The sequence below is a fragment of the Podarcis liolepis genome (genome assembly GCF_965112155.1).
Source record: "Podarcis liolepis genome assembly, chromosome: 9".
Lineage (NCBI taxonomy): Eukaryota > Metazoa > Chordata > Lepidosauria > Squamata > Lacertidae > Podarcis > Podarcis liolepis.
Window position 1 is genome coordinate 853,883 of NC_139564.1, and position 9,628 is coordinate 863,510.

A 9,628-nucleotide genomic window follows, 5' to 3' on the forward strand; every position below is an offset into this window, starting at 1 on the left:
ATGCTTTGTTCCAGCCGGGGCAGGTGAAGGCGCCCGGTTCTGCTGCTGCAGATGCGCCAGGGCACCTCTTCTCTTGGCACTCCTCCCAGCGGTTCAAGATGCCCCCCCCCCCCGCAAACACAGGGTCATCTCATCCTCTCTTTCAACCACTGTTTTGCTCTGGGAAGGTGGGTGGAGGGAAAGAGGGGGTGCTCATCCTGTACATGCTTTGGGGTCAAAGAATTTACTGCCCCCCGTGAACTTGGACACCATGGCTGTTAGCCACTGAGAGCCCTTTTCTCCATGAATTTGTCTTTTAAAGCCACCTGGGCCCGTGGCCATCGCTGCCTCCTGTGGCAGTGAGTTCCACAGTTTAACGACGTACCACATGAAGAAGTCCATTGAGCTTTGTGTCATGATAGTGGTTCAGAGCAGAAACCAGGGAGTTCTGCTGGTGTTTGCAGGCAAGGGAGCATTTTGGGGGAAGGCCCAGCCAGGACCCAAAAGCTGCAGCAGCTGCTGTGTCTCCTCAGAGTCAGAGTTCCTTTGCTGTTTGCTCCAAGGAGTGACCTGTCCTATCCTGTCCTGCATTGCAGGACTAGGATAGGATAGGACTAGATGAAGCTTAGGGGACGCGGGTGGCTCTGTGGGCTAAACCACAGAGCCTAGGACTTGCTTGATCATAAGGTCGGCAGTTCGAATCCCCGCAATGATGGGCTGAGCTCCTGTTGCTCGGTCCCTGCTCCTGCCAACCTAGCAGTTCCAAAGCATGTCAAATTGCAAGTAGATAAATAGGTACCGCTCCAGCAGGAAGGTAAACGGTGTTTCTGTGCGCTGCTCTGGTTCGCCAGAAGCGGCTTAGTCCTGCTGGCCACATGACCCGGAAGCTGTACTCCGGCTCCCTCAGCCAGTAAAGCGAGATGAGCGCCACAATCCCAGAGTCGGCCACAACTGGACTTAATAGTCAGGGGTCCCTTGATGAAGCTTGCAGAGGAAAATATTGCAATTGATCTTTCGGTGCTTGAGTTTGGTTCCAGCTGGGGCCACCAGGAACCTAAAACGTGGGTGTCCATCCTTTGCAGTCTGTGTGTGACAAGGTGGGTGCTGGTCCTCAGCAGAAGCCTCTTGGGAGACGACCCAGCCCCCTGCCCAAAGCTGGCTCATTGGAAGCCCCCTTTTTATGCACAGGGAAGCCAGCAGGTGGCAGCAGCCATCCATCTGACACCCTCCTTGGGTGTCTTTGCTGGGGGGGGGGGCAGGAGAGAGAAGAGGGAACTGACCATCAGCAAAGGGGGAGGGGGGAGGCAGAGGAAGTGAGAGCAGAACAAGAAGCACCTTGCAGGTATTGGCTCAGCTTAGGTAGCAGCCAGAGAGCATCACCACAATTCATTTGTGTCCGCAGAACAGCTCTGGGGCACCCAAAACTCACCGACTGGTCTTAGCAGAAACAGGTGCAACTGCTCCAGTCTCCCCTTCCTGGCGGGGGGGGGGGGCAGAGAAAACAGGTGTAGGTGGTTTGCACAGGTGCTCCCCCCACCACCACCATCGGCTTGCACTGCCAAGCAAGACGAGTCTGGACCCTGCAGACTCCCTCGCTGGCTCCCGGGGTGCTGACCTGATGGAGGAGCCTCTTGCGATGATGCAAAAAGAGTGTAATGTTTTTTAGGGGGGTGGGGGGTGCTTCTGCTCCCAGCAGAAAGGCAGGAGGAGCCTGGTGTTCCTCTTCAGCATTTGCCTTTGGGGGCTTGGCACCGGGGCCCCTCTCGGCCCTCAGATGTTGTTGTTGTTGTTTAGTCGTTTAGTGGTGACCACCTCTTCGTGACCCCCTAGACCAGAGCACGCCAGGCACTCCTGTCTTCCACTGCCTCCCGCAGTTGGGTCAAACTCATGCTGGTAGCTTCGAGAACACTATCCAACCATCTCGTCCTCTGTCATCCCCTTCTCCTTCTGCCCTCCATCTTGCCCAGCATCAGGGTCTTTTCCAGGGAGTCTTCTCTTCTCCTGAGGTGGCCAAAGTCTTGGAGCCTCAGCTTCAGGATCTGTCCTTCCAGTGAGCACTCAGGGCTGATTTCCTTCAGAATGGAGAGGTTGGATCTTCTTGCAGTCCATGGGACTCTCAAGAGTCTCCTCCAGCACCAGAATTCAAAAGCATCCATTCTTCGGCGATCAGCCTTCTTTATGGTCCAGCTCTCACTTCCATACATCACTACTGGGAAAACCAGAGCTTGAACTATACAGACCTTTGTTGGCAAGGTGATGTCTCTTCTTTTTAAGGTGCTGTCTAGGTTTATCATCTCTTTTCTCCCAAGAAGCAGGCGTCTTTTAATTTTGTGGCTGCTGTCACCACCTGCAGTGATCATGGAGCCCAAGAAAGTATAGGTAAAGGTAAAGGTACCCCTGACCATTAGGTCCAGTCGTGACCGACTCTGGGGTTGCTGTGCTCATCTCGCTTTACTGGCCGAGGGAGCCGGCGTACAGCTTCCGGGTCATGTGGCCAGCAGGACTAAGCCACTTCTGGCGAACCAGAGCAGCGCATGGAAACGCCGTTTACCTTCCCGCTGGAACGGTACCTATTTATCTACTTGCACTTTGACAAGTATAAAAGGGCGCAAATGGATACAGAAGCTTTTGGCACCTGGGGAGGGTTTGCATCGGGGGGGGGGGAGGGCAATGGCATTGGTCCTGGCCGTGATGGATCCAGCGATGCTTCTGAATGTCAGCTGCTGGAAACGGCAGGAGGGGGAGAGTTGCTCTTGTGTTCGAATCCTGTCTGGCCACCGAGAGAACAGGATGCTGCACTAGATGGGCTTGATCCTGCAGGCTTTCCTGATGTTCAGCTGCAGAAGTCTAAGCCGCAGCCCGGTTTCTATCCATGTGAGGGGGGAGGGAGGCCTCACCCTGGCTGCTGCGCCCCCCCTCGCAACCCCCAGGCCCCTTTTTCCGGGGCTCCCGAGTGGAACAAACGTCCCGCCGCCCCAGGAGCTGCAGGAAAGGGCAGCAGGGGACATTAGGCCCCCAATGGCCGAGCCGAGGGAGATGGCCGAGATAGGGCAGGCTCTCCCATTAGCCGCAGCCCAGGAAATCGCTCCCAAGCCCCGGCCTATCGCGCTGGCATCAGGCCTCTCCCCTGGGCGGCAGCCCGTTCTTTCCATGGAGCAGAGATGAAGGTCGGATAAGGGCAGGAGTCCTCCGTGCGCATTTAGCCAGAGAATGACCTCTAATGAGCGGGACCCCCACCCTGCCCATGCTCTTGGGGAGGGGGCGCTGAGCCCGGCCTGCCTTCTCCAGTGACCTTGTGGGGGGGGTGTGCCAGCAGCAGGGGCACCCAGCCTTGGACGTGCCAATGTCCTGTTCTAAAGGATTCCATTATTTGCTTTATGAGCCTCATTGGGGAAGGTTAACATTCCTTAATCAGGCTCTCCTGGGTTAGGTGTGGCTGCTCCTTCTGCGGGGCTGGGGGCCGCCGGGGGCCGCTGGCCCAGAGGCCTCCCCCTCCCTCCTGACCTTTAGCCGTGTCCTTTCTAGGGCAGCAGCTGCTGGGGGGGGGCCACCCCCTTGGGACGAAGGCTAGCGGCATCTCAAGGGCAAGGCAGGCGAAGAGAAAGCCCTTCCTTGCTCAGTGGCGCACGGTTCAGCTGCGGAACTCCCCGCCACAGGACGCAGAGACAGCCACCGGCTTGGAGGGCTTTGAAGGAGGATGGGGCAAATTCACGGTACATTTCCAAGCCCAATTCAAAGTGTTGGTGCTGACCTTGAAAGCCCTAAACAGCCTCAGTCCAGTAGACCTGAAGGAGCATCTCCACCCCCATCGTTCTGCCTGGACACTGAGGTCCAGCACTGAGGGCCTTCTGGTGGTTCCCTCCCTGCGAGAAGCCAAGTTACAGGGAACCAGGCAGAGGGCCTTCTCGGTGGTGGCACCCGCCCTGTGGAACGCCCTCCCACCAGGTGTCAAGGAAATAAACAACTACCTGACTTTTAGAAGACATCTGAAAGCAGCCCTGTTTAGGGAAGCTTTTAATGTTTGATGTATTACAGTATTTTAATATTTCTTTGGAAGCTGCCCAGAGTGGCTGGGGAAGTTTTGAGGGATGTAATAATGGAATACTGAATGGTTCAGTTTACAGTATATTAAATAAAATGCAGGGATATGCTATGTAAAATGAACCATGGAAAGAGAAGAAGGGAAGTCATTGGTATTTTAAGGTTGTATAAATGAATATTCTAAATTGTAAAACAGAAAATTATCTATCTATCTATCTATCTATCTATCTATCTATCTATCTATCTATCTATCATTTATCTATCTCACACCACACACTCATCTGTCTATCTATCTTCTCCAGAATTTGCCACAGTGCAAAAGGTTAACTGGCTCTCCACTTTGTGTCCCTTGATCTGGAGTAACTCCCTCCCAAATTCCCATTTCTCTGATATGCAAGCATGGAAAGGCAGATATTCTACCCTTTTAGTTAAAGATGTAAGGGGGGGGGAGGTGTACGAAGGTGCTAAAGGGGAATGAAACCCACAAAGTGACTTTGGATACAGAATCACAGACTTGCGGAGCTGTCGGACGGGATCCAAAGTGTAATTCCGTCCAGCCCCTTGAGCTCCTTGGAGGGAGGATGGGGTGGATCTGGCCCAGCTGGCTGGCTGCGACTTCCCTTCCCTTGTCGGTCTCACCCACTAGAGGTCCTTCACGCCCTTTGAAGACCAGCCGCCACGGAAAGCTCCACTCCGGCATCGCCTCCTTCTAGGAAGCTGCCTTGTATTCAGTTATGACAAAAACAAAGCCCTGTGTTGCAGTACAGAATAATCTGCTCACATACAGCCACAACACATGGCTAGTGAATATAGTAAGTGTGTTATTATTAGTAGTTGAATGTCACCCAAAATGTACATCAACTTCAAAATAATATATATGTCAGCCCATAACCAAGAAGTAGTCAACGAAACGAAGAGCTGGCGGGGAACGCCAGGACGCCTTTCAATGGATAATGTCCAAGACAGTATATCCGGACTGAATCAACTGTTTCGAAGAAGAATCTTCGTCAGCAAATAGTTTTAGATAGAATACACATACAGGTAAATGTAATATTAATAAATTAATAATAACAACAAGAGGGAAGAGGAGACCTCTGGAAGATGGGGAACCACCAGAAGTGCCCCATCAGAGGATAATAATAATAATAATAATAATAATAATAATAATAATAATACTTCTTATATCCTGCCCTCCCCACCAAAGCCGGGCTCAGAGCGGCTAACAACAGTAAAATGATAAAACATTCTAAAATCATTTCATTATAAAATTAATTCCAATCAGATTAATGGCAACCATTGGGCTAGGGTTCTGTGAGGATGACCATAGGAGGGGGTCAAATTGTGCCTTGGCTGAAGGCCTGGTGGAATTGCTCTGTCTTGCAGGCCCTGCGGAAAGATGTCAAGTCCCGCAGGGCCCTAGTCTCTTGTGACAGAGTGTTCCACCAAGTCGGGGCCAGTACTGAAAAGGCCCTGGCCCTAGTTGCGACCAATCTAACCACCTTGCGACTTGGGATCTCCAAAGTGTTGTCATTTGTGGACCTCAAGGTACTCCATGGGACATACCAGGAGAGGCGGTCCCGTAGGTACGAGGGTCCTAGACCGTATAGCGCTTTGAAGGTTAAAACCAGCACCTTAAACCTGATCCTGTACTCCACCGGGAGCCAGTGCAGCTGGTATAGCACCGGATGAATGTGATCTCGCAGCGAAGACCCCATAAGGAGTCTCGCCTTCTGCATTCTGCACCCGCTGGAGTTTCTGGGTCAGTCTCAAGGGCAGCCCCACGTAGAGCAAGTTACAGGAGGAACATAAGGAATCAGATGGCCTTTATACAATTGTGTGTGTGTGTGTGTTGCACAATACACCCCTTCCCTGCCCCAAGCCAGACTTTTTGCAATAAAAGCACCCATCATTATTTGGTTGCCAGGATGAGGGTGCATCAAAGCAAGTGGTATCATCACCCACAGCATCTCCCCATCACTTTCCTCGGCCTGATCCAGCCTATGCTCTTAGGAAAGCAGCTGAATGACCCCGGCCTGGATCCCCCTCCCCCATTCTTTTTAGGGACCCTCATCCCCCCCCAAACCGGGAGAGTGGTGGGAATTCATCTGCAGGGCCCTGTGGGTTTGCCTTGGCTAGCTGGACCCTGTGACGGCCATGGGGGGCGTCTCCCCCCTTGCCTCCCTTCCGTGAGACCCCCTGGACTCCTTCCAGCAAGCCAGGAGCATCCCTGGGACCCCCTCCCCTCCCCACCCCCACCCCCGCCTCCTTGACTGACAGGTCAACTGCTGATGCTGTGATAACTAAGCCCAGCCGCCTGGCGCAATTATACAAGCAGCCCTTCTCCCCGCCAGGCCCTCAGGGGCAGGAGAACCCCCACCCCCCAGCAGGTGCCGCAATGTGGGTGGGTGGGTGCAGGGAATCACCTCTATTAACCTTTTTCTGGCCAACTAATTCTCTGATGTAATTGAAGCGAGGGGGGAGCAGAGATGGAGGGCTCAGTTACAATCCCAGTGTGGGGAGGGAGAGAGGCAGGCGGCCCCTGGCCCCTCAGCCCAGACTGGGGTTCCCACTGGGCCATTTTCTCCTCTGGGACACAACCTGCCAGCAGTTGCCTCGGTGCTTGCTCCCTTCCTAGGATTCATCATTATTAATTATTATTATTATTATTATTGCAAATTGCAGCAGAAACACGGAAAACTGAAATTAAGAAACCCAGAGGGCAAGAACTGAGTAGATCCTTCCATCCCCACTTGTGGGTATATTTTATTCACTTATAAACTTAACGTTTCCTGAAAGGAAATTTGGACTCACTTTATAGTGGCAAAACTGCTTTAGGGATTGGGGGGGGGGGTGAGAGAGGAGGGGGAGAGGGGTCTTTGCGATGCCATGGGTGCCCATGCCATTGGCACTGCCAACTGCTGGCTTCTGCTGGGAAGCGGCAGCAACCGTGTCTTCTGAGGTAGAACTGGAATGAGAGAGAAAGAGAGAGATTGGAGCAGGATTGGGGCAGGTCTGCCTTTTTATCCAATTCACTTCTTAACAGAAATCAACAGAATTTATTCAGTCATTGTTGGAAACAATGTGGGAGAAGAAACCAACGTTTTATTTTTTTATCGTGGTGTTTTTATCTTGTCCTTTTATCTTGTGAACCGCCCTGAGATCTTTTGATGAAGAGCGGTATATACATTTAATTAAATAAAATAAATATTAAAAGGTGGGGGGAGGTGCTTTCAAACCACCACCCCCCCCCCCCGCCTTTACAGAAGTCCAACTTGTCATGGGAAGATTTCTGGACTGTGCGGTGCTGGTGGGATCTTGGCTGGAATGATCGCCTGCTAATGGCTAATGGCGGCTAATGGATTGAGGTTGAATCCTGACAAGACCGAAGTACTGTTTTTGGGGGACGGGGGGTAGGCAGGTGTGGAGGACTCCCTGGTCCTGAATGGGGTCACTGTGCCCCTGAAGGACCAGGTGCGCAGCCTGGGGGTCATTCTGGACTCCCAGCTGTCCATGGAGGCGCAGGTCCATTCTGTGTCCAGGGCTGCTGCCTACCAGCTCCATCTGCTATGCCAGATGAGGCCCTACCTGCCCGCAGGCTGTCTCACCAGAGTGGTGCATGCTCTGGTTATCTCCCACTTGGACTACTGCAACGCGCTCTACGTGGGGCTACCTTTGAAGGGGACCCGGAAACTGCAATTAATCCAGAATGCGGCAGCTAGACTGGTGACTGGGAGCGGCCGCCGAGACCACATAACACCTGTTCTGAGAGATCTGCATTGGCTCCCAGTACGTTTCTGAGCACAATTCAAAGTGTTGTTGCTGACCTTGAAAGCCCTAAACGGCCTCGGTCCAGTATACCTGAAGGAGCGTCTCTACCCCCATTGTTCATCCCGGACACTGAGATCCAGTGCCGAGGGCCTTCTGGCGGTTCCCTCATTGCGAGAAGTAAGGTTACAGGGAACCAGACAGGGCCTTCTTGGTAGTGGCACCCACCCTGTGGAACGCCCTTCCAGCAGATGTCAAGGCAATAAACAACTATTTTACTTTTAAAAGACACCTAAAGGCGGTCCTGTTTAGGGAAGTTTTTAATGTCTGACGCTGTATTGTTTTTGATATTTGGTTGAAAGCTGCCCAGAGTGTCTGGGGAGACCCAGTCAGATGGGTGGGGTATAAAAAATAAATTGTTGTTGTTGTTGTTGTTTATTTCACTAGTTAGTTGGTAGAACAACATCTGCTGAGTGACAAGGGCCCAACTGGCGGGTGCGGATCTGGATGCCTTTGATTGACAGTTTGATTTCATTGCAGGGGGTCCCAGCGCAGGTTTGGGGGGATGGCTTCCAAGCCTTGCATACAAGCTGGTCAGCTGTGTTGTCTGTGGCACCCACCCCTATTGAGGTATAATTTGGGGACAGGAAGAGGAGAGAAGGGATGGCTGTATGGGCAGAGGGGTGCCCATGACATGGGGGGAGGACGGGAGCAGAGTTTGGTGCCAGCAGCCCAAAAGGTGAGTTGGAGGTTGCCCCCTCCCCATGGGCCAAGGGCCCAGATGGAGCCCGAAAGAGCTTGGGGAGCCGACCCCCATTCGCGGCATCAGGGAAGGGAATATTGTGGCTTGCAAGGGAATGAGGGGCTGGCAGCAGAGGGTGCTGTTGGACTTTCTGCCTGAATATGGCTCGGCCAGAGCTCAGAGGATTGAAAGAAACTGGGCTGCTCAAGAATTTCAGCAGGCAAAGACCCCTGAGTCCAGCTGTCCTCTGATTCCCACCCAATGCCTGGGGGGATTTCTCCAGCTGCCATTTGTGGGGGCAGCCGCTAAGCAGAAGCGCAAGACCTGTTCCTGTATGAAGTGGGTCTTCCTTGCACAACCCCAACAGGCTAAGCTGTGGGCACACAACACCCCCTGAAAGCAGCTGCATCATGTGGTTTTCTTTTTTTTGGAGGGGGGGAGAGAGTAAGTCAAAGCAATACAGTAAAAATAATAATTGTTGTTGTTGTTGAGTCGTGTCCGCCTCTCCGTGACCCCCTGGACCAGAGCACGCCAGGCACTCCTGTCTTCCACTGCCTCCCTCATGCTGGTCGCTTCAAGAACACTGTCCCACCATCTCGTCCTCCTTCGTCCCCTTCTCCTTGCGCCCTCCATCTTTCCCAGCATCAGGGTCTTTTCCAGGGAGTCTTCTCTTCTCATGAGGGGGCCAAAGTCTTGGAGCCTCAGCTTCAGGATCTGTCCTTCCAGTGAGCACTCAGGGCTGATTTCCTTCAGAATGGATCGGTTTGATCTTCTTGCAGTCCATGGGACTCTCAAGAGTCTCCTCCAGCACCATAATTCAAAAGCATCCATTCTTCGGCCATCAGCCTTCCTTATGGTCCAGCTCTCAATTCCATACATCACTACTGGGGAAAAATAATAATAGAGGAACAAAAAATGGTTCCCAAATTTTGGGGGGCAATTGCTCCCTTGGTTCGATTAACTCCTCCCCAATGTCCCCACTTCCAAAATCCCTATTCAGACCAGCGGTTTGCATGACCCACTAAGGAAGATGATAACGCAGTACAATTCAAAACAGTAACAATTAATTGCAATGAATTCAAAACCCAGTTAAAACTCTGT